At 43.4% G+C, this 27048-nt stretch overlaps 1 protein-coding gene across 4 annotated transcripts in view; it reads left to right on the forward strand.

Annotated features, from left to right (window-relative positions):
• The first annotated feature begins 7303 nt into the window (after positions 1–7303).
• Mfsd6 (major facilitator superfamily domain containing 6) overlaps positions 7304–27048 on the forward strand; it is a 71044-nt gene continuing 51299 nt past the window's right edge. The window contains exon 1 of one of the 4 annotated variants that reach the window (XM_060368341.1): positions 7304–7792. The gene's annotated coding sequence lies outside the window, so the exon portion shown is untranslated. Of the gene's footprint in view, positions 8044–27048 lie in introns of all 4 variants that reach the window. The other 3 variants (XM_021649280.2, XM_021649279.2, XM_021649282.2) reach the window with 3 other exon arrangements.

Below are 27048 nucleotides of genomic sequence, written 5' to 3' on the forward strand. Positions count from 1 at the left end.
AGGGCTTTCCCCAGAGGTCTCCATCACTGAGAGAACTTGGCATTTCATCTAGTCCCATAAATTTAGTTCCCAAAAATTGTCCCTGTAGTGCTTAATGTTCTTTTGAGAGGATTGCACAGCTCTCTTCCTCTTCTAAGCATCGATAGTTTGTTCCTCCTCTATTTCCTATCTAATCTTTGTATAAGTTTGTCAGTTTTCTTAATTTCTTCAAGATACAGCCTTAACTCTATTGACTTGGCAAATATTATATGGTATCAAAAGCATAATCCATGTAGTTTTTTAAATGTTCAGATGGATTTTATAGAAATTAAACAACTTGGGCTAGAGAGGCGGCTCCATGGTTAAGAGCACTGGCTGTGCTTCCAGAGGACCCATATTTAATTCTGAACACCCACATGGCACTTCACAACTGTAGTCCAGGGGATCTGACTCCCTAATCTGGCTCCTGTGGGCTCCAGGCTTACACATGGTACACAGATATACATGTGGGCAAAGCACTATAGACATAAACTTAAAACTTTAAAAATTAAACAAAATTTCTCTGTTTACAGGGCCTCTTTTAAGAGAGTGAAAACGCTTGGTGCAGTGTGGATCTCTACTCCCAGATACTTGAATGGCCGAGCCAGAACTATGAATTGGAGGGCAGTCTGCATAGCACAGGCAACATGGTAAGGATGGGAGCAAGCTGTGAACTTGGAGTAGTAGTGGGAAATTACATGCCTACTGGAGAAATCACATTTAGGATATACAAAGGCCCCCCAAAGCTCAACCATAAAAATACAAACCACTCCATAAAATGAACAAAAGATCTTAACAGACACTTTACCAAAGAAATATGTGTCAAAGAACATATATACAGGTGCTCAATATTCTTAGACCTTAGGGAAAAGCAATTAAAGCCTCAGGATGAGTCATTACGTCCATTCAAGGGGCCCAAACTAAGACACAGTGTGTAACAAGTGTTGCCGTGGACTCCTCGAAGGGGAAAAATACTACAGTCATTTTGAGAGCATTTCAGATGGTTTCTACTGTCCTTAGACATTTATTCTAGTGAACTTTTTTCAATTGCTACTGTTTCCAAAAGTTTAATTGAAACTGAAACACCTCAGATGCCCTTTATCAAATGAAATGACTGAAAAACTGGACTCTATTTACACAAAAGAATATTACTGACCAATAAAAAGGAATGAAGCTCTGATTCATACACTATTGTCTCATGATAATTCATATAGCCATGCCAATAAATTATAAACTGGTATTGCTAAGTGAAGGAAGTCACACCCATTTTGCATGATTCCATATATGTGTCTTTCTGGAAAAGGTGAACTACTGGAACTAAATGCCAGCAGGTGATTGCCAGGCATGGGGAAGATGGTAAGGGATGCCTTCTTTTAAAAGAATGCTTTGAATGGCACAGATGCTCCCTTCTCACAGGCCAGAGGTAGGTGGGGTGGGAGAAGCCCTTTTGTAGGATGGAGTCCCATTCAAGAGGGTGGAGCTCAAAGCTTGCTTGTTCACCGCCTAGAACTTCCTCCGTTTAATGCTGTTGCATTGAGGATTGTTTCAACATGAAATGTGGGAAGAGACACAAACATTCAAACCACAGTTGTGACAACAGTGGACACATGTAGGTCACAGACACTTCATATGGGGAGCAAGATGAACACTGGAAATACTAGGGCATATGAAGTGCATGTCCCTGATAATGGCACATCTAACTTGTGATAGTCTTCCTGAATATATGACCTTGAATTTACCAATGAGAAAATACCATTTAATTTGATTTTTTTCTCTTTGTCAATTCCTTTCTTTAATATATTAAGGTTTATTATACAAGTCATTAATTTGGTTAGTGTTTTTTCAAGAATTTTTTTAGGCTGTTGCAAAAGATACTGCTACCCTGATCTCTTTTACAGTATCTTTGTCATTTTTATATAGGCAAGCTTTCTCTCTCTCTCTCTCTCTCTCTCTCTCTCTCTCTCTCCCTCTCTCTCCCTCTCTAGCTCCTAAAGCCTAAAGCTGGGAATAGAACAGCCATTACAAAGGTGGTTGCAGTGGTCTGGCATCAGGTGAAGGCAAGTTTGGGTGTGTATGGATGAGCAAAAGCAAACACTGAACATGTTTAAAGCTTTTTTGCTTGATGTTCTAGACTACAGGGATTGAATAGCTTTTCTTAGGAAGAGATGAAGAAAGGAACATGATGGAAATACCATTTTGAAGGTGCATGGTACCACTCACAACATATGTTACTTCGTGTCATATGACAGTTGAGTTATTGACAGTCATGTCCTAGTAATAAAGGGCAAGCCTGCCAGCAAAAAGGAATATGATTTTAAATCTCCTGCTGTCTCCTTGACACTCTGCCCCATTACGCTAGGTTATCATTTCACAAGATCACGGCTAGCAGACAGTCAATATCATATGATATGGAACTGAATTGGAAGTAAATGAGAAAATACTCCAGAAAATATATGAAGAGAATTATACTAACAACTTGTTATTCATTTTTAAGTCTCTTATAAACCCACACATAGGATATTTTATTAGTCTAATGAAAAATATCTGTGTCAAAGCAATAGACACTCATATAGTCAGTGGTAAAGAATAGAGCAGTCGTGATAATGTACAAGTGTCAAATGTTGATTGTCATGAATGCTTACAATGGTTTTTGTCAGTTTAATAAGACTTCCTAAAATAGATAACAAGCACTGAGAAGGCCTAATGAGTTATTGTTTGTACTTTGATACAACCATCTTTCCAGAGACTCAAGACAATGAAGACAAAATGGGTCAGAATAAAAGAGGGCTTCATGTGGGAACTAGCAGGCCCTGAATGCAAAGCACAGCTCGCAGTCACTTTTCTTCAGGCGCCCATGACAGTATCCTACCAGGTCTCCTCCTACTTCATGGCTGATTATTTTTGGTTTCTCCGCTGGTGAGTCCTGACCCTCCTCGAGCTCTTTTAACACATTGTCTCTCTAAAGGCTTCTCCACAGTCATGAATGGCACCTCAGCACCGATGACAGCCAAGTCTAGCCTTCTCTTTTGAGTTTTGGACTCGGTAATTGCCTAGTTCCCTGTTCCACCTGCGCTTCAAACTGCATGTGACTTTTTCTTTCTTCTCCAACCTGCTCCTCCCACGGTAAACGTTATCTTAATCTACTCAAACAGCCAGAAACCTGAGTCATATGTAACACCTTTCCCTTGCCTCCCACATCCAATTTATTACCAAGTCTTGGGTCTGATCCAGCCTCTGCTCCCCATCCCTCTGTGACAGCTGTAGACCAAGAATCCATGAACCACTCTCCTTACCACTGGATATTTTGTAACTTCCTTCCTGGTGGTCTAGCCCCCTTCCTGCCATCTTCCAGCAGCAGCCATTGTGAGCTCCTTAAAAGCACAAATCACATCTCCTTAGCACCTTTTGCTGGGTTCCTTTGAGTTCAAAAGTTTGTACTGTTTCTCGTGGGAGGCTCTGAAGCCTCCCCAACCCACCTTCTGCCTGTATCTCTCCGGTCTCTACAGTCTGAGTTAGGCACACGGCTTCTGGTTTCCAGGCTGTTCCTCTGCAGAACTCCACCTGATCATCTCCTACTTCGATTCAGCTCTCAGCTTAATGGCACTTCCTCATGAAGGCTTTCTTTTTCTTCACATCTAAATTACATTCCTCCATTTTTCTGGTGTATCTCCAGTTTGTTTGTTTGCTTTTCCTATGTTTGGGACTTCTGACTGATTCTCAAGGTTCACTCTCCCTCTCTTAGGGTCTCAGTAGAATCTACTTATGCACCCAGCCTCTTTCCCTCTTTAGTGTCAAGATGTGGCCATGTGTTTGAGTCCCAGCTAATGGGAAATAAATGGTCCTAATGGAGCACACTGGAAGATTTCCTAATAAGGCCTGGGGATTACAATCTCTGTTGTTGAAAATTAAAAACAGTGTTGGGATATATAATGTTTACTATTAGCCCTAAGATTATCACGGCGACATTATCTAACCCGATATCACAAATAATAGACACAGACAGCTGTTAGATTTATAATTGCCTTATTTACCTTGGGCCAGGGAGATATTTCACTTACATTGTCTCAATCTCCCAGCCCCCATCCAATGGCATCTCCTTAATCACACTCATCTGGTCTACCTTTCATCAGTATCCCAATATTCTTGCTTATATTTCATCTTGATGTTTTCTCCATCCACGCCAACCTTGGAGTCCTTCCTCCCAGCCAATGTGGTTTCTTCTCCAAGCTAGCCCATTATGGTATCCTCCTTCCTCCTCTTTTCCCATTTGTTAGTTTCCTGTGATTCTCCTGTCCTCTGAAGACTGGGAACCTTAGCCACACCAACCCTATTCTGCCCTGCCCAAGTATATGCCATATATCAGTCAGTCAGGTAGGTTTACAAAACAAGGCTAGGTGTAACCAGATCTTGAGGGTCAACATCAGAACAACCCCCAGCAAATCTCCATTTTTCATGTATTAGGAATGTGATCCTGGGCCAGAGATGGAAACTTTGTATTTGTTGCGGGGTTAGAGGGTAGGAGCGAGGGCAACTACACTATATGAGGAAACTATGCAAACCCATTTAACTAATAGACTTTTATAGCTGCGTTACAATAAAGAAGGTAATTGGTGGGTTTTACGAGGATCAAGGCCTCATGGGAGAATGTACAATGCAAAGGGCACCCTGCTGGTATTATGCAGCCTCTAGGGACTGCAACCCTGAAGAGCAAATATTTTAAAACATTATTTTTTGGTTGCAAAATAGAATAACTGACAAGAGAACACACCAAGTGCAGGCAGGCCTACAAAATCCAAGGAAAATTAAAACACAAACGAGGGCTGCAAAGGGGTATGGCCAGAGAGAAAGAGGAAAACCCAAGGGTTGTTAGCCATAGGCCTTGGAGGAGGAGCATAGTTGAAGTAACACTTTTACAAGAATAAAATCCTCATCCCTCCATGTACAAGCATACATGTTTATAAGTACTTGAATGAGTGATTAAGAGTCAAGGCTGGATGCCAGTCTATATAGGTTCAGTGCTGTCTCTCATTTGCTAGTAGTATGACCCTGGCCAAGTTACTCCATTCTTATATGCACAAGTCTCATTTGTAAAATGGGATAGTTGCAACCCTGCCTGCATGTGATTTCTGTGGAAATTATGTGAATAAATGAAGTTGAAAGCACATTGAGCCTGGTACATGGTCAATCTCGTGTGTGAGGATTTTTTTTTTTTTTTTTTTTTTTTTTTTTTTTAGTTATTGCTACTCATTACAATGCATTTATCCTACTACTTAAGGACAAACAATCCTTCCAAAGGAAATAACAGAAACAAACATTAGGAGGACAAATGAATTAAAGTAGAAGAAATTAGTTCATGAGATAAAGTAAGTCGTAGACACATGGGCTGAATGTAAAGGAAAAGCTTGAAAGATCAGTGGGTACCAAATGCTCCTGATGACTATGTGAAAGGCAGCAGCACTCAGGAAGGCTTAAAATGATCAACCTCTGGTTACCTGTCTGAAGGCCTTATTTTTTCTGTCTGAGAAATGTAGACAAGATCCACAGCTACTCATCACACTCTAGCCAGGGGCTTGCTCTTCAGTGAACCAGGAGAGCAAACACGTGCTCTCCTGGGCCCCATCTACCATCTTCCTTGTGCAGCCGGGAGGAACGGCACAGCTCAGACTGCAAGACTATATGCCGATCCGAAGCACTCCACCTGTTTTAACTAGCCTTAAGTGTAGCCTAGCCCCTTCCTCTGGCTTCCTGCCAGGGGATTTCAACATCTGTTTGCCGGGCTTCCGGGCGATGATCTCTGGGACGGCCGACCTGTATGTATGTGGAGGCTGATTTCCCACTCCACACAGACTGGCTACCCCACAGGGGGTAAGAAAGCACGAATGGCATGGTGAGGCGCAGTAGATTATGTTTGCTTCGCGCATATTTGTGTTTAAATGATTTTATATTATTTTTAAATTATAAAATATTTAAATACGACCCAGGGGACACAGTAAAAACTGATAAATTAAAAGCATTGTGGTTGCCAAGAAAAAAAAAAAAATCCCTGTTCTTACAAGGCCAGTTAGGCAGCACTTTCTCCTGTGGTGGTACTCAAGACTCTTCCCATTTGAAACAGAAATGCTAGCTTTCGCTCCAGGGTAGCTTGGTTTTTCTTTTCAATATGGAGCTGCTTTTGTGGGTCAGGCACCAACCCCCTCTCCCAGGTGTTTTCTACCCTCCTCCTCTCCCACAGCAAAGGACAGTTGGATCTTCAGCCAGTTTGCTTACTTTGGGCGCTCTGCTCTCTCTCTCTCTCTCTCTCTCTCTCTCTCTCTCTCTCTGTCTCTCTCTCCCTCTCTTCCTTAATGGCTGGACAGAGGATGAGAATGATAAGTCTCTTATGACAGCCCAGCTGGGTGCTTGAAGAGCCATTCATGTCCACATATCGCTGAGCGACCCAGAAGTCTCCCAGCCATGCCAGAGCAGATAGATCTGTCATCCTGAGCCCAATAATCACATTTATAGTTTTCCTCTGACACCATAGCAGACATCACCTTTCTGTGTCTGAACATTTCGGGTGGATTTATCCTAAGACTGGCGTATCGCCTATAGAAACTGTCCCTGGACACTGGGGCTGGGTGTGGGCATCCAGCAACTCTGTATTTATTTATATTTTTCCCTAAAGAGGGGCTCCGCATTTTGAAGCTTCAGGGCCAGTAGAATTCTCTCTAGTAATGTCTCATGACCAGGACAGCAGAGCCTGGATTTTCTACTGGTTAGTAAATTTGAATGTTAACTTTTAGCCTCATTTTGTTGCTGTAACATCAGATTAACATCGCTTACATTTATAGGATTAGGTGGTGTGCCCACAGTGCTTCCCATACAAGAAACAAACGTTACCAAGCGTTGGCAGTCATTATTACTGGCTTCGTGAGAACAGGCTCCACGGCTCCCTACACCGCCGTCACGGGCACGGACATACACTTGCCAAATGAAGCCTGCATACAACGAGCTCCACTCTTAACAAATAACACAACTTAGTTCTTAGCGTGACACCTGCTGTCAGGTTACCTCTTCGGAAAGGGGTCACGTGATCAGCTGTTGCCTAATTGTGCCCAGGTTCCAGGAGCTCCTGGAAAGAGCATTGTCTGTCTCACAGCCCTTCTCTGCAGGGTCATCCAAGGGCAGTCCACCGAGGCTAGCACCAACCAGCGTTAGCTGGCTGTCGCCATCCCTAGGCCAGGTTCCCGTTTACGTTGGTCCTCAAGCCCCCTGGGGAGCAGAGCGCCGCCCAGCCGGAGCTTGTGGGGTGTGATGCGGTAGCGATGTGGCGTGATGGGACATCGCCCACCTCGTTACCCCTCCGGACTTGTCTCCCTGGCTGAGCTGATTCCTGGGTCCCCCGGGGCGGCCCCAGCGGGCGGGAGGTGGGGGGGGGGGGAGGAGGCCGCCGCCGCCGCAGGAGGCGGAGCGCTGCACCTGGCGGCCGGTCCTCCAGCTCAGCCCCGAAACGGGTCCAGCCGGTCGTGAGCGGCGGCGGCGGCGGCGAGGACGGGCCCGGGACCAGAGCGGGGAGGAGGAGCAGACGAGGTCGCTCGGCGGCTGCGCCGGGCCACCGCGCTCGCCCGCCCCACCCGGCCCGCATCCAGCCGCCGCAGCCCCGGGAGAGGAGCGAGACGCCAGCCCGACATGCCGCGCTCCGGCCTGCCCGCCGCCGCCGCCCCGGCGCCCCGCGCCGCCGCCCCGCGCCCCGGGGACCGGGCTCCCCGCGCCCCGCGCAGCTGAGCAGCGCCAGGTGAGTGGGCCGGCGCCGCCCCAGCCCCCGGCCCCCGCCGAGCGCCTGCCCCTCCCGGCCGGCCGCCGCCTGTCATCCTCGGGGTGCAGGGCTGCGGCCCCCGCGCTGGCAGCACTTCCGCAAACGTAAGTGGCGTCGGGAAAACAAAGGCGCTGCCCGGGAGCCCTCGCACAGCCGCTGCGGAAGGCGGGGGCGCGGGTGGGCCCCGCGGGGCCAGGCCCTGCAGCGCCGGATCCCGCTGTCGCTGGGAGGTAAACATCCCCGGGAGAGAGGGGGAGGCGAGACTGTCCCCACGGCCCGTGACAGGGACGTGGCCCCCTGCGTGGAAGGAGACAAATACGGGGAGTGGCACACCTCTTCCCCGGGCTGCTGCCTTCCTGGGAGAAATGCGTCCTGCTTAGCTTCAGCTAGGGGATGGGTCCCTTCGCGCACGGAGATTACCCGGGACGGTTTCTGGAGGATGGTGAGGAGTTCAGATGTGGCCCCTCCCCCTCCCCGCCCCTCCCCGCGGTCTCGCCCGGGGAGTATTACCATTAAGCGCGGCACGCTACGCGTTTTGCTTCTCCCACGGGCCTGCGGAACCACAAACATTCCCTTCCATCCTAACACATTTGATAAGCACGCCTACACCCACTGGAACATATGATACTTGCCGATCCGTCCTAGAAATAACCCCGCGGAGCTGAAGTTTCAGCTCCCTAGTGGTGTCTAACTAGTTTTGTGTTCTTAGATTGTTGCTACATCATCCTGGGCTGCAGTTTTCTCACAGTAGAGAAAAGATGTCCAGATAGTACAGCAGTCAGATGTCTGGACGTTCACGATACTGTGTGACATTAGGTGTAGTTGAAAGTAGGCGGCGTGCGGTTCAGGTGTTATCAGCGACACTGTAACAGAGGTGAACGTTTGGTAGGTCCGTGTCCTGCACAGAACGTCGCTTCTCCAAGACCCAGCGCTAGGTAGCTAGAGCCTTATGCATTATTGATGGTCTTATGAAGCAAGGGGGAGGATGGAATCCTCTGCATTGGAAAGCGTGCCTCTGACACTCAAGAGCTGCCTGTCATTAGCAGACGTGGAGGATTTTTCAGATAGTTGCGGATGAATAAGAGTGAATACAAATTCACATTGTTTAGGAAAAGATGGAAACATTGTTAATGAGCTCAGCGCAGGACATTGGAGAAAGTAAAAAGGGTCTCATTTCAAGAATGAATTAAAACTATACATATTTTACAGTAATTGTTTCCTATAATATTTCTCCATAAAGGTAAATATAAAACAAGAAGGCAGATTAAAGCGGCACCAAAGAGCACACGCTTGGTGGTCTGAGTATTGATCGGGTCACCAATTCTATCGATCATATAAACATGCACACGCATACATATGTGCTATATATATATGTGTGTGTATATATAACTTCTGCATTATCAATAGTAATATGGAACTTTGGGGAAATCTTACTTTTTTAAAAGTACCATTCTGAAAACGTAATTTCCAAATCTCTGTACCAATGTCTGACCCCTGATTTTGTGCACCATGAAATGGATGTTCAGAGAAATTATGCAACTTAGACCAACCACATTTTCAACAAGAGGTGGAGTTAGATTTGACCCATGCCTCGGCCCAGAACAAAGCACAGGAAATTTCCACAGGGTGTTTCTCCCAGCCCTGGAACGATTAAGTATCCCCACCTACACTGGTGCATTCCTTTGCTTCTTGCCTTTGAAGATTAACTTTGTTTCAACACATATGTATTACACGTGGCCATGCAGAATAATCGTAGTAATAATGTATATAAATTAGTAAATATAAAATAGTTTTATCCATTGAATCCTACCATTTTTGAACTTATAAGGAGTGTAAAATGAATAGCCAAAGGTAGGTTCTTATGATTTACTTCTGATCTTCAGTAAATTTTTAGAGTTCTTACCACAGGGAAATGGAGACAAGCAGCAGCTGTGCCTCCTAGCTGCACTGGTCTTTTGACTTAGGAAAACCCAAAGTGTATCAAGTGAAAAGGCAGGTTGCAGGCCAGATTTATATATATTTACTTAAACATCAGTATGGACACAGGTGTAATTCCTTGTCCTCTAACTGCTGAATGTAGAAAGTGGCAGGGATAGAGACCTTAGAAAGTTAGATTTGGGTTAAAAAATTGGGAAAGCATATATCCTTTTATTATATAAACTAAAGGGAGGTGGAAGAAAGGAGTATTTCATTTAAGAGAAAATTGAAAGCACTGACCATAACACAGTGTTTGTTTGGTTTGTTTGTTTTTTTTGTTTTAAAGTAGTGTGGGGTCAGGGTAGATGTTCTGGGGGGTGTGGGGCAGAGTCAGGAGTCCTGGATGGCCCTGCTCCTCTCTCCAGCAGTAGCTGTGGTGTAATCTGCAGCTTGCTGGGTTTCCTGTGAGGAGAAAGCTGTGGTGCATATCATGGGCGTCCACTAGGTCCCAGCTGGGATGCCAGAACTCCTCTCTGCCTGGCCTGCCTTGTAACTGCAAGTACGAAGACACTCTTTTCTTTTTTCTTTTTTCTTTTTTTCTTGGTAGAGTAAGTTGATAGGAGGAATCAGCTTACCTGCTGTGTCATCTCGGGGAAAATGTGGCATTATAGATGACTTCAGTTTTACTTAATGTCATTTCAGGAGCAGCAAGTTATCATCAAGTTTAGTCTGATGTACATGTGTATTTAGTAACACTAAATACTGCTCCACAGTTTTCCCTACTACTGCGTAAATGCAACTAAAATTAATGTGTACAATTTTTAAAAGTCTGTATATTTTCCTGCCCAGAACTAGAAATCCAAAGCAAAATACATTCAGACTTCAAATACAAGAAAACAAATCACTCTTCTTGTGTTTTGTATGTTAAGAAAATCTGAATAATCTTGGTTTATTAGAATGCAGCGTGACTATAATGCACAAGTGGCCATTATAAAGTTATTTTGTAGAGGAGGCAATCTGACAGGCTTAGGCATCGTTAGGCTTCATGTAACATTTCATTTAAGATTTTTCATTTTGTTTCAGGCAGAAAGAAATCTGCCTGATTTGGGGATGATCAAGAGCAAAGAAACTACCCTGGTTAAGGCCCGTTTGGGTAAAAGTTTCTTCCTTTAGGTGGAACTCCCGTGGCATTTTCCAGGGCACAGTAGTTTTAGGTTTCACTGTGAATTTGGGGCAGTAAACACACCTTAGGGTATCCAGCTGAGACATTCCTTCTGGGTTTGCAATTCCTGCATGTTTAGTTACCCAGAGTCACCTGTCTGGGAATTTACTATTGTGGCCTCCAGTGTGTGAATACAGCTTTGTTCATCTTGCGTGTTTTCTTGAGTCCTGAGTAGCAGGTTTTCTAGTATTAATACTCATTGACTCACTACCCTCTCTCTGTAGCTGATTTGGTCTTTATATTTGAAAGATATTTATTTTATAAAACAGCATAGTCTCAATTTATTGGGCAACTTTTGTAAGCTACCAGAGTGCTTTGCCATGACAAATGATGTTTGGTTTGTTGGTGCAAAGGCCCAAAGAGAAAACCAAAATAAATCCTGAAAATATGGAGCGCAAGCCTTGAGTTTGTGTCTGCTGTGGATGTTACCCTCCTAGTTGCTACTTTGTGCTCTGGTTCAGTAAAATGCAGGAGTAACTGAGCCACAGGTATGCTGAGTTGAGGGTGTGTCCATGTTTGGCGGTATGAATGAAAGCACGGTGCTGCTTATGGCTGGGGACTCTGCTGGGCTTTAGGATGAGGAGGGGCAGAGTGAAATCATGGAGCAAAGATGGAAGAAATTCAGTCTCCTGGAAAAGCCACAGCCAGGGGATACGAAGAGGAATGAGCTGGGTGGCAGGCACACCTTGCTCACCTGTTGTTCTTCGTTTCTTTGAGAAGAGAGGGTAGCTCAGGGAATATGTGAAATTAGACAACTTTGAATAACAGAAGAAACGCATAGAAGTATTTTGATCTGAGATGCTGAGTGAGACTGGAGAATGAGAGGAAGGATGGGAATTCCGTGAGTCAGCCTTGGCTGGAGGGAGGCCTGCTTTGAGGCGGAGACAAAGGAGAACTACAAAGAGGAACTGTTGGTGCCTGGACTAGCCTGATTTGTGGGTTTGCCATGCCAAGGGAAAGTGAGTGACGAGTCTGGACTGGTAGTTCCCTCCACTGCTCTTGAGTGCCTTCAGCTCCCCATGTGTTCAGCTGAGCACCCTTGATAGGGCCCAGGGCTTGCTCACACACAACAAAACACACATTCCCTATAATAAACACAGAAAGGCTGAGTGCATCTATTGGCAACCCTACTCTATGACTATCAAAAGTTCACTGCTCTTGGCAAACATGGTTGATCCTGAAGACCCTCCAGTTCCAGCTGCTCTAAAGCCTTCTTAGTTCTTTTCATAATGGTGTCGGTACTGGGTAATGGGCAGCTTTGTCTGAAAGTCACCTTTGTTAAGGAAGTTTAACCACAAGTCTTTATTGTTATACTTAGAAAAAAGAGACATGTATCTCACTGTTTTCTTTGTAATGGTGCTACCTGTTATAGGTGTAAAGCTCCTGAGTGAGGCCCTTGTGACAGGCCCTTTGAATGGTTTCTGTGGGTGACATGAGCCGTCTCTGAGCAACAGACATCAGATCAGGGTGGCAATTCCCTATGAGTGTCCATGATCTCCAGGATCACGGGTGCCCCAGATGTCACTTAGGTGTCTTGTATTTAATGCAAAGATCTTTAAATTGTGTATTTAAAGAGTGATAAATGTTTGTTAAAGAAAAATCTAGTCACGTATAAGGTGGAAAATGACTTATAAAGTCCTAATTTCTTTACCCACAGATAAGCCCTTAAAACAATTTGGTGTTGTTTCTTTAATATATTTTAATCTAAAATATATTTCATGTGAAGGTCACAGGTTTACAGATAAACACTGACATGATGTATAGAGGTTTGTCCTGCTTTGTTTGTTTTTGTTATACTTTGTTTTCCCATGGCCTGGATATGATGCTAATTTTTCTGTTATAACGATAAACCATAATTTATTTAACTGCCCATATTACTCCTGCTTCTCATTCTTTACAGTGGAAACCATTTCATATCTACACTTAAATCTTTGCCTTCCAGAATGCCTATAGCTCTGCTTCAGTTGAATGAGGGTGCTTGTCCTCTTCAGCAGCATTTTACAAGGTGCTGCTAGGATTATATATTCAAACTTTGTGTCTTTAACACATTAAGTAATAAACTTTTACTGAAGATAATTATATCATTGATAGCATGTGGTAATTCTCAATTATCAGAACCTTAGTGGCAAAAGAAGCAGCTGAACTAGTTTAAATGACATATGGAATGTGCTAAGGGAAGACAAACTTTTTGTTTTTTATGTTAATATGTTTAGTGGAATCAGCTAAAAAAATTTGTAATAAGCTTACAGCTATAGAAAAACATGTTTTAAATCATGATATCTATATTTTGGTTAAATTATAAACTTAATAAAAGGTGTATTTGAAGGAAGTGCCCATGCTTTGACTATGACTTTTCTGTGAAGAGACCTGCTTTTTTAAACCCCTTTACTTCCTTGTGTCTGCTGTTAGCATAGCCACATGATAAAAGCAGCCTTGCCAGGCCACAGAGGAGGACAAGGCAGCCAGTCCTGATGAGACCGGATAAGCTAGGGTCAGATGGAATGAGAGGAGGACTTCCCCTATCAGTGGACTTGGAGAGGGGCATGGGAGGAGATGAGGGTGGGATTGGGAGGGAATGAGGGAATTAAAAACAAAACAAAACAGACTTTAACTGAATAATCATTTATTAAGGATCCATCCTAAATATATCATTAGTCTATATCTAAGAGTGCTGTGAATGGTTATACTACTATACGAAGTTATGTTTTTACTTTTCAGTGTTCCTAGTTTTTTGTGTATATGTTCTTGGACCCATATTTCTACTGTAATTGTATTGACCATACTCATTCTTTTTCTGAAAATATTGGATGGGAACTCCTTGTGTAAATCTGGCTGAAAGGAGAATTCATTTAGCTGGTTTTCAAAAGCAACTTCTCAGCCACTCAAATTTTTCTTTTTAAAAACTGATTTTCACTTTATATAAATTACTTCAGTGGTATAACAAACATGTTTTTATTGAGGAAAAGTCTTCTATAAAACCTTAAACAAATACTCTCTTTCAATGTGAACTCTTAAAAGTCCTTTGTTTTATTTCTATGAAAAGATTTTAAAAATCATTTTTATTGCTAGTTTCCTGACAGACAGATGTGTAGTCACTAGACAGAGGTGTGACACTGAGGCAGCTGTCAAATAGCCACTTAGGTGGGACAGGACGATAGTTAAACTCCACCCTTCCTGTTCTCCTGTCTTCTCTTACCAGTCCTGGCACCTATGAGGAAATGGGAGGGAGAACAGACCAAATACCAAAGACTAAATTCTCAGCCCCTCTCCTCCATGACCACCAGTGTGTAAGACATTTGTTTAAGGATTTCAGAGACCCCTGGTCTTAATACTGTGGCCTGGAGGAGGCAAGTGGTGGAGTTTCGGGTCCCTGCTGAGGGCATGAGTAGAATCCTGACTGTAAGATGTGCATCCAGACTGCATCCTGGGTTATCAAGTAGAAAGGGAGCCAGGTAAGGTGGTGCATACCTATAATCCCAGCACTCCGGGAGGCAGAGGCAGGCTGTGAGTTCAAGGCCAGCCTGGGCTACAAAACGAGTCCAGGACAGCCAAGGCTACACAGAGAAAGCCTGTCTCGAAAAACCAAATAAGTAAGTAAAAAAGAAAATAAGTAAATAAATACAATTTTAAAAAATAAAAAAATTAAATATTTGCATACCCTATAATCTTTGGTCCTTAGTACTATAATCCGGGTGTTCCCATTTGTAATGTTACTTCCTTGAGGAAATGGTTTCTGTGCTTCAGCAATTGAGGGACAGTAGATAGTGCCACCCCTGCCTATTAACTTAGGTTGTTCTACACAAACAATGTCATTTCTGGGTAGTGATGGTGGTTGAGGAAGAGATCAATAAAATTTGCTCCTACTTCACAAAAGCTTCTGAAATCCTTTAAGTCACCACATCATATTTCTTAACAGATACAGACACAGGCTCAGTGGGACATTGAATTCTCTTGGGTATCTTTTGGATTTTTTAAATTGGAGAAATGAAAAATATATAACTATGTTTTCTTTAAAAGCTTTTTCACTCTTAATACCAGGCTTGTTTGAAGATGGGGCATTTATTTGAAAGAAGGTAATGAGTTCTGGGACCAGCTTCAAACTTATATTCTAAATTATTCTTACATACCTACCCATATACTAAGTTAGACACCTAAAACACAGTCAAGAATCTGAACTCTATGTATTATCTGAACTCTAATTATTTATTTATTTATTGTTTTTTAAATAAATTAAATTTATTTATTTATTTCAATTTATTTACTTTGTATCCCCGATGCAGCCCCCTCCCTATCTCCTCCCAGTCCCACCCATCCTTCCTCTTCTCCCCATATGCCCTTCCCTAGTCCCCTGATAGGAGAGGTCCTCCTCCCCTTCTGTCTGACCCTAGCTTATCAGGTCTCATCAAGGCTGGCTGCATCATTTTCCTTTAATTGACATTTGTTTTTCTGCACAAAGCAATAATACTGAACCACTTACTTGGCTTTTTGTTAAGGTTAGAACTATTTCTCTGTTTTAAAGAAATGCAATCAATTCATTCCTGTTACCCTCTTAACAGATTAGAGAGACGTGTTAAAGATTTCAAATCCTTTCTTTCAGATTTGTGATATTACAGATATGTGAGATCATTCTTTAAAATGAGCAGCTATTTTTGGCCTCAAGACAGTTCTTATTGTTGTACTCTGTAATTCAAGGATGTTCTCTGAGAGGCAGAGCCCCACTCCTCCCTCCTCTAGGGGGTGGACTAGGAAGCTGACTCAACACAGTCTTTGAGCATCATGGGTGAAATACCAGCCTAGCCTGGGGCGGGGCAGGAGGCGGGGTGCCAAACAGTTCTGGAACATTCTCTTGAGAATAATCTTTTTAGAATAATTGCAAAAATCAGTAGAGTACCATGGAGTAAAACTACAGCTGCCATTCTGCCACCACTAAATGGTTACGTGTTGGCTTTGATTGGGGGGAAAATGCTGTTTTTCATGCATTGTTTCAGTTCAGTACTAAAACTCTCTGGGAGCAGTTGGCTTGGGTTGGAATTTTCATCCTCTTTTCACTAGAAGGAAAGCGAGGGTTAAAGAGGTATTGTTTCATCAAAGTCTAGGACTTCGTTGTGTTCTTTTCTAAATTTAATCTCTGATCAGAATAAATTTTAAGAAACATGTAAAACATATATTGCTACTGGGAATGGCCAAGTGACAGGGTTAAAGAACAGTATGCGAAGTATGTGATCCCTCTCTCAGAAGGCCTGGACTGCTGTGGGTAGGGAGAAGAGATCTGAGAGAGAAGAGATGGAAAATAGGATTACCTATCAATTGTGTAATAGGTCAGGTGTGAGAACAGTGAGTGAACATGGTGGAAGGAGTGAGACAGTGTCACAGGATGAATCACTTTCCAGGTGTCAGCAACGGCAGCATCAGACACTTTACAAAGTGCCCTTTGTCCTAAGACAAACTATCACATCCTTATCATACTCAGGGAGAGGACCTTACACTCAAATAAAAGTTCAGTCAGTAGGGTGTTGTAAAATACAAATGTGGGCTTTCTCCTCCCTGCCCACCCAGCAGAAGCTCTGCATTGCTCTCCATATAAAGAATGGCCACGTGTTCTTGAACATCCCCAGTGCCGTGCTGAGGTCTCGTATGCACTGTTTCACCCCTGCAGCTGCCCTGATGCAAAGTCTCCCACTCCTTTGTAGCTGAGGAGACTAAAACTTTGAGAAGTGAAAACTTTCCCAGAGTTTTGACAGCTGTGACCCCAGTCCTAGAATCCCTGCCTCTCTCCTGAGCTGCTCTGCGTCTCTCTTTCAGCTCCCTCAAGAAGCTCCCTCACAGGCCTTCATCTGCATGCTTGCACCTGTTTTAGCATTTGAAGCAGTGTGTTGGGACCCCGAGTGCTTCTGTACTCTCACTCCTTGACTAGAAAGCAGGGACTAGACGGTTTTCACTGTGTGAATGGTGGGACACAGAGTGCAAGTCCATCTAATGGTCGGTGGTAAGCTTATACCTGTAAGATTAAAACTCCAATCTGTATTTTTAGTCTTTGGCACTGGGTTTTGTGCCGTGCTTTCCTTCAGGCTGGTATTCAAGTATTCGGTACTCTGTTCTGTCTGGCAGCTTCATGTGTCCTACTGGAAATTCTGTAAGGATGGTTCTCCTATCATTTCCTATCCTGGAAGACTTTTCTCTTTTACCTTTGTGCAAGAAAAACCCTAAAGGTTGCTCCAGGTTCGGTTTAAGTCTCATCTTTGCCTGAGATAAACCCTGACTTACAAGGTTCATTTTAGGGCTCTCATTTTCTTTCTTTTTCTTCATGTGATCGGCTCCTTTGTTTTTGTTTTTGTTTGTGTCTGTGTGCACATGCACACGAGCGTGTGTGTGTGTGCATGTGTGTGTAACCGTTGTACACAGAACTGGATCACATGGAATATTTTACACAAATATTATATATAATGTACTTTGGTCATGCCCCATCCTGTGTCTCTGTACCTTGCCTTCATGCCTCTTCCTACTCTCACATGCCACTCTCTTCCAGTTAAATGTTGCTGATAGTTTTATGTCCCATGTACACATACAATTTTATGTATCTGTATACAACGTGGGCACCACAAAGCGAAAACGTGGCATTTGTCTCTCGGACACTGACTTAAGTTTTAATTGATTATCTCTGCTGAGCCCATGTGCCCGCAAATGACCTAATTTCTTCCTTCTTTCTGGCTGCAAACTTCTTCCTTGTGTATTTATCCCACATTCTCTTCATCTGTTCCTCTATGATGGACACCTCAGTTGGCTCCACAGCTTAGCTGTGTGAATGGTGCAGTTCACGATACTACGCACTGAGCAGGTGTCTCTGGATGGCTGACATGGAGCCCCTTGGGGCTGGTATCACTATGTTGTGGGGCGGGTCTCCTTACAGGCTTATGAGTGACCTCCACATTGATTTCCACTCAGGCCGGACTAGTTTATATTCCCCCCAGCAGCATATATATGTTCCCCTCTGCCAATATCCTTCCCAGCATTTGCTGTTTGTTCGTTTTTCTGACATAGGGTCTCTCTCTGAAGTCATGGCTGTCTTGGAACTCACTATAGAATGCAGGCTGGACTTGAGCCCACAGAAGTCCACCTGTATCGCCTTCTGGTGCTGGGATTAAAAAGTGTGTGCTATCATTCCTCAGCTCTTGTTGCTAGTTTTCTTGACTGCCGTGCTGAGGCCAGTAAGATGGACTCACAATGTGGTTTTAATTTACATGTTGTCTGATCATTAAATATTTTCCATTATTTATTGGTCATTTGTGCTTCATCTTTTAACTCTCATTCTTTTCATCAGCCTGTTTATTGCTTGCATTTTGAGTTGTTTGTATATCCAAATTTCAGCCTATCAGATGTTTGGTTAGAAAGGACTTTTCCCATCCTATAGGCTGTTTTTGTTTTCACCCCAGTATTTGTTTTGTTATACAGAAGCTTTTTTATTTCGTAAGACTCCATTTGTTAACTGGTAGAATTGTTAACTATGATCCTTTTCAGAAAGTTCTTTTTGTACCTGTATCTTGAGGTGTTTTCCCCCTAACAGTTCAGAATTTCAGGCCCTACATTAAAATCTCTGTTCCACTTGTAGTTGGTTTTTGTTTAGGGTGAGGTAGAGATCCAGTCAATTCTTCTGAGTGTAGATGTTCCGTTTCTTCAGCACTGTGTTGGCGTCTTCATGAAAACTCAGGCGGCTGTAGTCGTGTGGCTTCTATCTGAGTCCTGTGTTACACTTCGTTGATCTTTGTGTCTGGTTGTTGGTTGTGTGCATGTGTGTGCATGCTGCTTTAATTCTGTAGCTCTGCAGCATAACTTGAGATTAGGTAAGCCGATGCCTCTAGCATTGTTCTTTTTGTCCAGCACTGCTTTGCTTTCTAGGCTCTTTTGTCTTTCCATATTAGTTTTCTTACTTCTATGAAGGATGGCTTTGGGATTTCTGTGGGGATTGCATTAATGTTTACATTGCTTTACGTAGAATAATCACCTCTTCAATGACAATTCCTCCAACCTATAACCATGAGAGGTCTTCTAGTATCTTCAGCTTCTTCTTAAAAAAAATTTTTTTTTAGTGTTTTAAATTTTTCATTGTAGAAATCTTTCATGATTCTGGTTAGATTTATTCTAATATTTTTCAAGAGCTGTTTTAAATTGGGTTATTTCCGTTTTTCTTTCTTTCTTTCTTTTAATTCTTGAAGTATTTATTTTTGGGGCTGGAGAGGTGGCTCAGCAGTTAAAAGCACTGGGTGTTCTTCCGGAGGATCAGGGTTCAATTCTTAGCTGTACACAATGGTCTGGAACTCCAGTCTTGGGGATCTGATGCCTTTTTCTGGCCCCCATGCACTGCAGGCCTGTGCATACACTCAGGCAAACATCCATCAAATAAAAATAAATAAAATGTTAAAAAAATCTTCAAAAATTAAAAAAAAATCTATGTGTGGGCTCATATCTATGAGTGAGCATGGGGCATGCATACCAGCACGTGCAAATGGGGGTCAGAGGGCAGCTCTCTGCAGCAGGTTCAGGGGACCAGCAGGTTGTAGAGCAAGCCCCTCGCCGAGGCATCTTGCCGTTTCTCCGTAAGCTTGTTACTGATATGCAGGAAATCTGCTGGGTTTTTTCATGTTGATTTTTGTCTCCTGCTGCTGTTTGTCAGACCAAAGATTTCTGGCAGCAGCTTTGGGGTTACTAACGGAGAGAATCGGTCATTCCGTCTGCAAGGAAGGGTGCCTTGCAAGTCTTTGTTTTCTCACCAACTCCTGTCTGACGTGTGAATACTTTCCTCAGAACTCCTGTTGTCTGTAATTTGTTTTCATTAATTTATTGTTGCAGTGTAATATGGCTTCTCTTTCATTACTGGTCTCCACTGCTACTTAGCTCTTTCACATTGTTTAATGTTTCTTTGAGTTTAAGGGTTATGTTACCTACTCTAAAGCACAACTTTGTGGCAAAAGAGCATGCATTTGGCATCTTCTTCAATAGCTGCTCAATACGTCTAGAAATAGCACCTGCCAGGATCACTGACTTTCTGGAATTGAACCCCATTTCTTTGGTTTACTCTGGGTGTGTGCTAGGGCTAGCTGTCTGCTGTGCCTCAGTTTCCTCATCTGTACAGTAAGGAAGGGGTCATGTGTATTCTGGAGAGCTGTTGTGAAGATTAAGTGACTTACTCCTTACAGAGCCATGACAGGTTGGTAATGATAGTGACAAAGCACTGTGCCACCAATTAACACACAAATAGGCCACCATGATGGTGCAACTGCAGGTTATGGGTCTGTTTGTCATCCCACAGACAAGTTTCCTCAGGGATCTGGGAAGGGCCTCTCAAGAATGATGGGGTGACAGGTTCTGGGAGGAGGCTCAGTCACCACGCAAAGCTGAGGGGAAGCTCGGAAGCCTGGGCCCAGTGCTGAGAACCTGGACGGCCCAGCTGGGAACTGGACTAACAGGGTGGGGTGAGCACTGCTCTCCGCTTGTCTTAAGGTCACAAAGCCTCAGAAGGAAGAGGAAGATTCCAGAGCCAGTCATTCCCTGTGGTGTGCCTCAGGGCCGTGTCTGTGGGCTGCTACACAGTGAGTTTGCATTTGTTTTCATGACATTGACTGGATGCGTAGCAGAGGCTGAAGCAACCCTGAGCTTGAAGGACCTGTCGGGTTGACATTTGCAGGTATGCTTCTGAACACAGCTCTTCTGGAAAATGCTAGCAGCAGAACAGACTGCCTGGAGCGGAGTACGTAAACACCAGGACTATGAGGCTGGATTGCAGTGGTTTCCCCTCATCTCCGCCGGCAGTAAATTGCAGCAGTCAGTGGCTGAGTTCTGCTTTGGGACTCACATTGCATAAGGACATTTTGAGTGATCAGTGACAGTTCACAAGGTAGGGCTGGATCCCAGGGTTCGGGAAATGGATGTTTCTGTTTCACAGCATCTGCCAGGCTTCTGGGCAACATTGAGTTACTGCAGTAATGACACAAGGAACAATTCCCTCCTGTGTTAACAGGGATTGTTTAACTCTCCTCGTGGATAGCTATGCCACTGCTACATCAAAACATACTTTGTCAGCGTGTTCATGAGTCTGGCCTTGCAATTATGCCAAATAATGCCTCAGATCTGAAGCTGGTTTCCCCGAGCTTCCACTCTCTTAGCATATATGTATGGTTAAGGCATTTTAATGTAAGCACCAAATGAAAAAGCTGTCTATTTTAGCAAGAATGATTTCACTGCCTCAAATCAATAATTTGGAAATCCCTGCTGTAGGAATGACCCTGAGTGGGTCCTGGTAGGAGTCCTAGTAATGCTGTGGTGTTGACTACTAGCGTTCAGGTCTACTCGGTGACAAAACTTTTGGCTTTCTACGACAAAACAAAGGCCATTCTTATCCAGTTAGAACTAGCTGCAGTCCCTGAGTGGCACATACATTTCTGAGCATGGTGTTGGTGAAGCAGTCACAACAGACGCTTTCTGACTCAGAAGATCTGACTCAGGAGACGGTTGGATGGATAAGTGTTGGCTGACTGCTGTCCAAGGATTCACAAGCTGCTATGGCAAAGCTCCATCCTGCACTGGGCAGCGAGCTTAATTTTTCACGGTTTCGGAGACCAGGAACTTACAGGTCCCAGAGCCCTGTGAGGTTTGCTTCCTGGCTTTAAGTCAGCGGCCACTCACCGTGTCCTTACATGGCCTTTTCTCAACAGGTGCATTTGGGAAAAGAGAAGCCTGTTTTGTTGTTGTTGTACAACTATAATCCCATTGCAAGGTCCTTCTCTCAGGACCCATGTCCGGAGACATCACAGTGGTGTCTGGAGCTTCAGCTTGGCACTTGTCAGGGAGATGCAAACAGCTGCCCTCTCACCCCCTGTATAACAGAGACCCCTCACTCTGAGCACACTACACCTCAGCCATTTCTAACCGTCTGCACACTTTTCTGCTCTGTTCTTGTAACAGTCAGATATAATCCAATTCCGTGTAGGTACACTGGCCTGTATAAATCTTAATTTTATTAAAATGCAGACATTGTTTCTGGATTGCTTCTTTCCCTTGAGTCTGAGGTTGTAGAGATGACCTCATTTCTACCTTGTTTCTTTGTTGTTACAGCAGTTTCTCCATGATTGGGTTCTGCTTTCTCAAAGTCCAAATAGGATATGAAAATAGTGTCTCAAAACAAATGTCCTGGTGCTACATGTCTTCAACCCCAGGACTGCGAAGGTAGAGGCAGGCAGATCTCTGTGAACTTGAGGCTAGGCTGGTCTACATAGTGAGTTCTAAGGCTGCCAGTGTTAAAAATCGTGAGGCTTGTTAACCGATATTCTCTGCAAGAAGTTAATTAGGAGGAAGGGGGGAAAGGGGAGCAGGACATGGTGGGGAGAGAGAAAGGGAAAGGGGGTGCCCCAAGAGAGAGAGGGAAAGAGAGAGAGAGAAAGAGAGTGTAAGAGTGTAGGAGAGAGAAAGAGAGTGTAAGAGAGAGACCACGTGTCGGGGTCAGTCCTTTAAGGAGCAAGATAACCACGCCTTCCAGGTGTGGCCACCTGGCTGGTGACACATGATGACATCATAGGTTGCTGGGTAACCCAGGAGCAGGTTGTGTTCCAAAATACTAACATTCCTCCCTTTTTCTATAATTAAAAATGGGGAGCTTGGGCTGCTTTTTATAAGGTAAGTTAATGTATATAAATTTAGGCTCATTGGAAGCAGCTCTTGGTTGTCATGCAAGGGTTTGAGAGAGAGAAGAATTATAGCAACAAAATGGTCAGATTGCAAGGTCAAGAGTAAGAGAAGCCTCTGCCCTGGAAAATTTAGGGTAGAGGGTTGTCAACAGAGAGAGTTGCCAGCCATGCAAGGCAGCAGGTAGGGGCTGGGGAACGCTGGGAAAACCTGGAGCTGCTTGTCCTGGTCCTGAAACACACCATTTCAGCCTTTTGTTAACAACAAGTGAATTCTCTTCTGGCTACTTCCTGCTGACACTGGGGGTGCTGTAGGGAGGTCAAAAGGCTGAAATGTTGGCCAAGTCCAGGAAGAATAGGCTGTTTTGATGCTTTCCAGGGTCTGCAAGAACATCCATGGCTGGGAGGGAAGGTGCAGGTCCAGCTTGTTGGAAGTCTGTGAGGTCAGAGCTGAACACCTGTAGCTGCTTTGGCGCTGTTGTGGCTATAGGAAACATCTGTGTCTGGCAGGACACTGAAACACATATATAGGCAAAAGGTAAAGTTGAGTATAGAGAAAATCCTGTAGGTATACATTGAAAACTTTTGGGAGAACAAACAGGAATAGAAGGTTTGGATCGATGAGGCTTGTACATGGGAACCTCTGTCTACCTGGGGGACCTTTATTTACCCAATCACTGGTAATATTTAAAAGCTTTGTTTTCACTCTGTCATTGAGGTGAGGTTTGGTTACAGAAGCATGTAAACTTAGAGACCCTGGTGCCAGCTGGCACTAGGTGTAGAAATTTAAAATTCTCTAGAGGACATCCTGTCTGGAGGGACGGGCGTCTGGGCATCTCCCATTGAGGGCAGGAGTCAGCGACCTTTCAGAGGCGTCCCAATGGGAAGGTGTGACTCGAGCAAGAGGGGTCCTACCTGGTCCATTAGCTCGCCAGCTTTTGGCCAGAGACTGGGGCACGGTGCCCAGTGGGGCACAGTCGGGGCACGACAGTTCGCATAGCACTAGGTCTTCTCATGAGTGAGTGAGAAAGGGGGAGAAGGAACCGTGTGTAAGAGGGGACGTACCGCCCAAGGGAGAGTGAGGCCCTAAAATGGAGGTCAGCATAGAGGGTCAAACCTAGACAGTTAAGGCTATGGCTGGGGGGAGGGGGAGCTCCGTCTCAAAAGATAGTACAAAGTTGCCAGAGCTCTGTGGTCAAGCTTCCCCTACCAAGAGAGGTGTTTATGCTGAGAAAATGGAGTGAACTCACCAATCTAGTGGCTGGTCAATAAGGAGAACTCACCAATTCAGCCAGTGCTGCATGCAGTAAACAGCAGTCTGGTAGCCAGGAAAGGAAATCCCAAAACCAGGAAAAGGGGAGGAGTCACACCTTTTGAGATAAGCAGTAAGTGCAGTACTTATCTGGAGTCCAATTGACCTGAGAAGTGGATTTAGGTGGACTTTCTGCAGCTTACAAGAATTACTTTTAAGTTTTAAGATGGAGATAAAACTTTAGACATGTTAGTATCACAATTGTACTGTGGATTGAGAAAAAGGCAATAGACATACATATTTGTGTTAATAGCATAAGTACTTTTTAAGGTGAACTCTGTAAAGGCAAAAGCCTTTTATGAAATAAAAGGGAAACTCACTTGATCTTAACTTTTAGTATAAGCATATATATTATGGAGGCTTACAATCTTGAGCTTAGAACCATAATAGTATGTGGTATAGTGGAATGTTTTTGTATCAGAGTCAGATTAATAAATTAGAGCCTTATTGATAAAGGTTAAAACTCTGGACACTCAATACAACAGTAGCATAACAACAGGAGGAAATATTAAGCCTTTTTACCTATTTAAGATACCTTAAATCACCTTAGACCTTGTAACCTTTATAACTTGCATTTACCAACCTTAAAACATTTTTTTAGACCTTCAAACATTTGTAAGTTGTATTATCAACCTTAAGACACATTTTTAGACTCTCATACATGTATAACTTACATTTACCAACCTTAAGACACTTTTTAAGACTCTCAAATATGTATAACTTGTATTTATTAACCTTAAGACATCTCTCAAATATGTTTTTTGAGAGGGACCCTTGTATTTGTTATCATGAGACATGGTTGAGACTGCTATGAAAATTTATTGTCCTTTAAGTAAAGGGATGGTAAAAGGTTTCATTTAGGCCTGTTTCTTGAGTCTGGACTGTGTCTAGGCCTAGAAATAGCATCTCTAGGACGTAGGCTTAAGGCCTGGTCTCCTGCATATGAAGAGAACTGGGAAGGCACCTGAAGTCTCCCAACATAGAAGTTGGCAATATGTCTGTGGGACCTCATTCTGAGGTCAAAAACAGACCTGTGCGAGAGCTGTGGAGGTTGCTGTGTCAAGGAGCCATTCGTCCTCTGCCAGGCCAACGAGCTAGAAGGCTGGAAGTGTCTGGAGCTCTGGTTGAACCTCCGTGGCTGGGCACAGAGGACAAGCCTGCTTGGGAGCATTTTGACTTCCAGAGGCCAGTTTGCCAGCAGCCAGCTTTGGCATGTCGGCAGTGGGACCAGCATCCACTTGGCTGCATTTGAACACGTCACCTGGCAGAACGGACTTTTGGCCATGCAAACATCTTGCACTTTTGCGGGAACGCCAGCAGCTTCCGAACGAGGCTAGGTCTAGAGCCATTTGGGATGGCTCTTACTATTTTTACCAACTCCTATATAGTGACGCAAGGACCATCCTCAGCTGTTTATTAAAAACTGCAGTGAGACCATGTTTGCATCTGTAGGACTATAAATATGTATCTTATGAAATGACTATTTACCTGCATTTGTTAACCATTAAATATTAGGACTTTAGGTTTTGTCCTTGCTAAGTTAGAATCTTAAAAGTCATGACTATAATTTATTAAAGTGAGAGCACAACAGTTTTTGTATGATTTAGTATATAAAAGTTTATAGCTTATAATAGTCTAAGGCTATACTACAGATTAATAACATCATTTTTAGAGAACAAGACCAAGCTTATATTTTGATAGTAGAGATATAGTAAATTGACCCAGTTTTAATGTAAATAAATACCTCTAAAATTAATAGATCTTAATTTAGAATATTGGTAAACAGCTTGTACATAATAATGAACCCTTGAGCTATAAGTTTAAAACCAACAATTTAGCAGAACAGTATAAACCAAATTATACTGTTTTAACACTTTGATAGTAGAGATGTACTAAATTGATCCAGTTTTAACATAAATAAATACCTGTAAAATTAATAGATTGGGCACCCACCAATGTTAAAAATCATGAGGATGTTAACCGATATTCTCTGCAAGAAGTTTATTAGGAGGGTGGGGGAGGGGGAGCAAGATATGGTGGGGAGAGAGAAAGGGAAAGGGAAAGGGGGGTGCCCCAAGAGAGAGAGGGAGAGAGAGTGTGTGTGTGTGTGTAAGAGTGTAGGAGAGAGAAAGAGAGAGAGTGTAAGAGAGAGATCATGTGTCAGGGTTAGCCCTTTAAGTGGCAAGGTAATCACGCAAGGTAAGCCACAGCCTTCCAGGTGTGGCCATCTGGCTGGTGACACATGATGACATCATAGGTTGCTGGGTAACCCAGGAGCAGGTTGTGTTCCAAAATACTAACATCCAGGGTTATACCATGAGACCCTTTCTCAAAACAAAACAAAACGTAATGTCCTGAATTTAAACTAAAATAGTTTATTACCTATATTTTAGATTGAAATTCATGTAAACATTTCTGAGTGTGCCTTTCATATAGAAGAAAGGGAATGTTCTGTGACAGGATATTTCCTTAAAGGAGTTAATTGCATTTTTTTGAGACCTTGTCCATTTGTTAATGCTTGGGACCTAGTTACCAGGTGGATTTTTGACCATGGGAAACCTTACAAGGGTACAACAAAAAGTCATTGGAATCTAAAGAAAAGAATGGCTAGCGAGTCACGCCTCTGGCTGGCCTGTATCCTGACATTAGAATTTGCATCTGGACATCTGTTCCTCATTGTGCCTCCCAAGAGGACTTGATGCCTTCCCCTGACCTAGCTGGTAGTCTCACCAGTCTGTGGAGGGCAGTTAAGTAAAGGCCACTGACATCCGTTAGAGCACAGTCAAGTGTTTTTTATAAGTCTGAAGAATCTTTTTGGTCGGTGACAGAGGTAGTTTACTTAACATCTCTTGAAAGGCCTGAAGTCACACAATTCCACATTTTTTTTAAATTAAGGTTATTTTCAACTGATCTATAATAATATAAACATTGTATCTATGGATGGAATACACACACACACACATATATATATGTATATATATATATATATATATTTTTTTTTTTTTAAATAAAAGAAAATAGTTGGGTTTAGACGGTCAGAGTTCATGAGAGTAGAGCAAAGGCATGGAAGCAGGAGCAGCTGAGAACTCACATCTTGAGCCACAAGCAGGAG

This window comes from Meriones unguiculatus, chromosome 15 (assembly GCF_030254825.1).
Source record: "Meriones unguiculatus strain TT.TT164.6M chromosome 15, Bangor_MerUng_6.1, whole genome shotgun sequence".
In the NCBI taxonomy this organism is placed as follows: Eukaryota; Metazoa; Chordata; class Mammalia; order Rodentia; family Muridae; genus Meriones; species Meriones unguiculatus.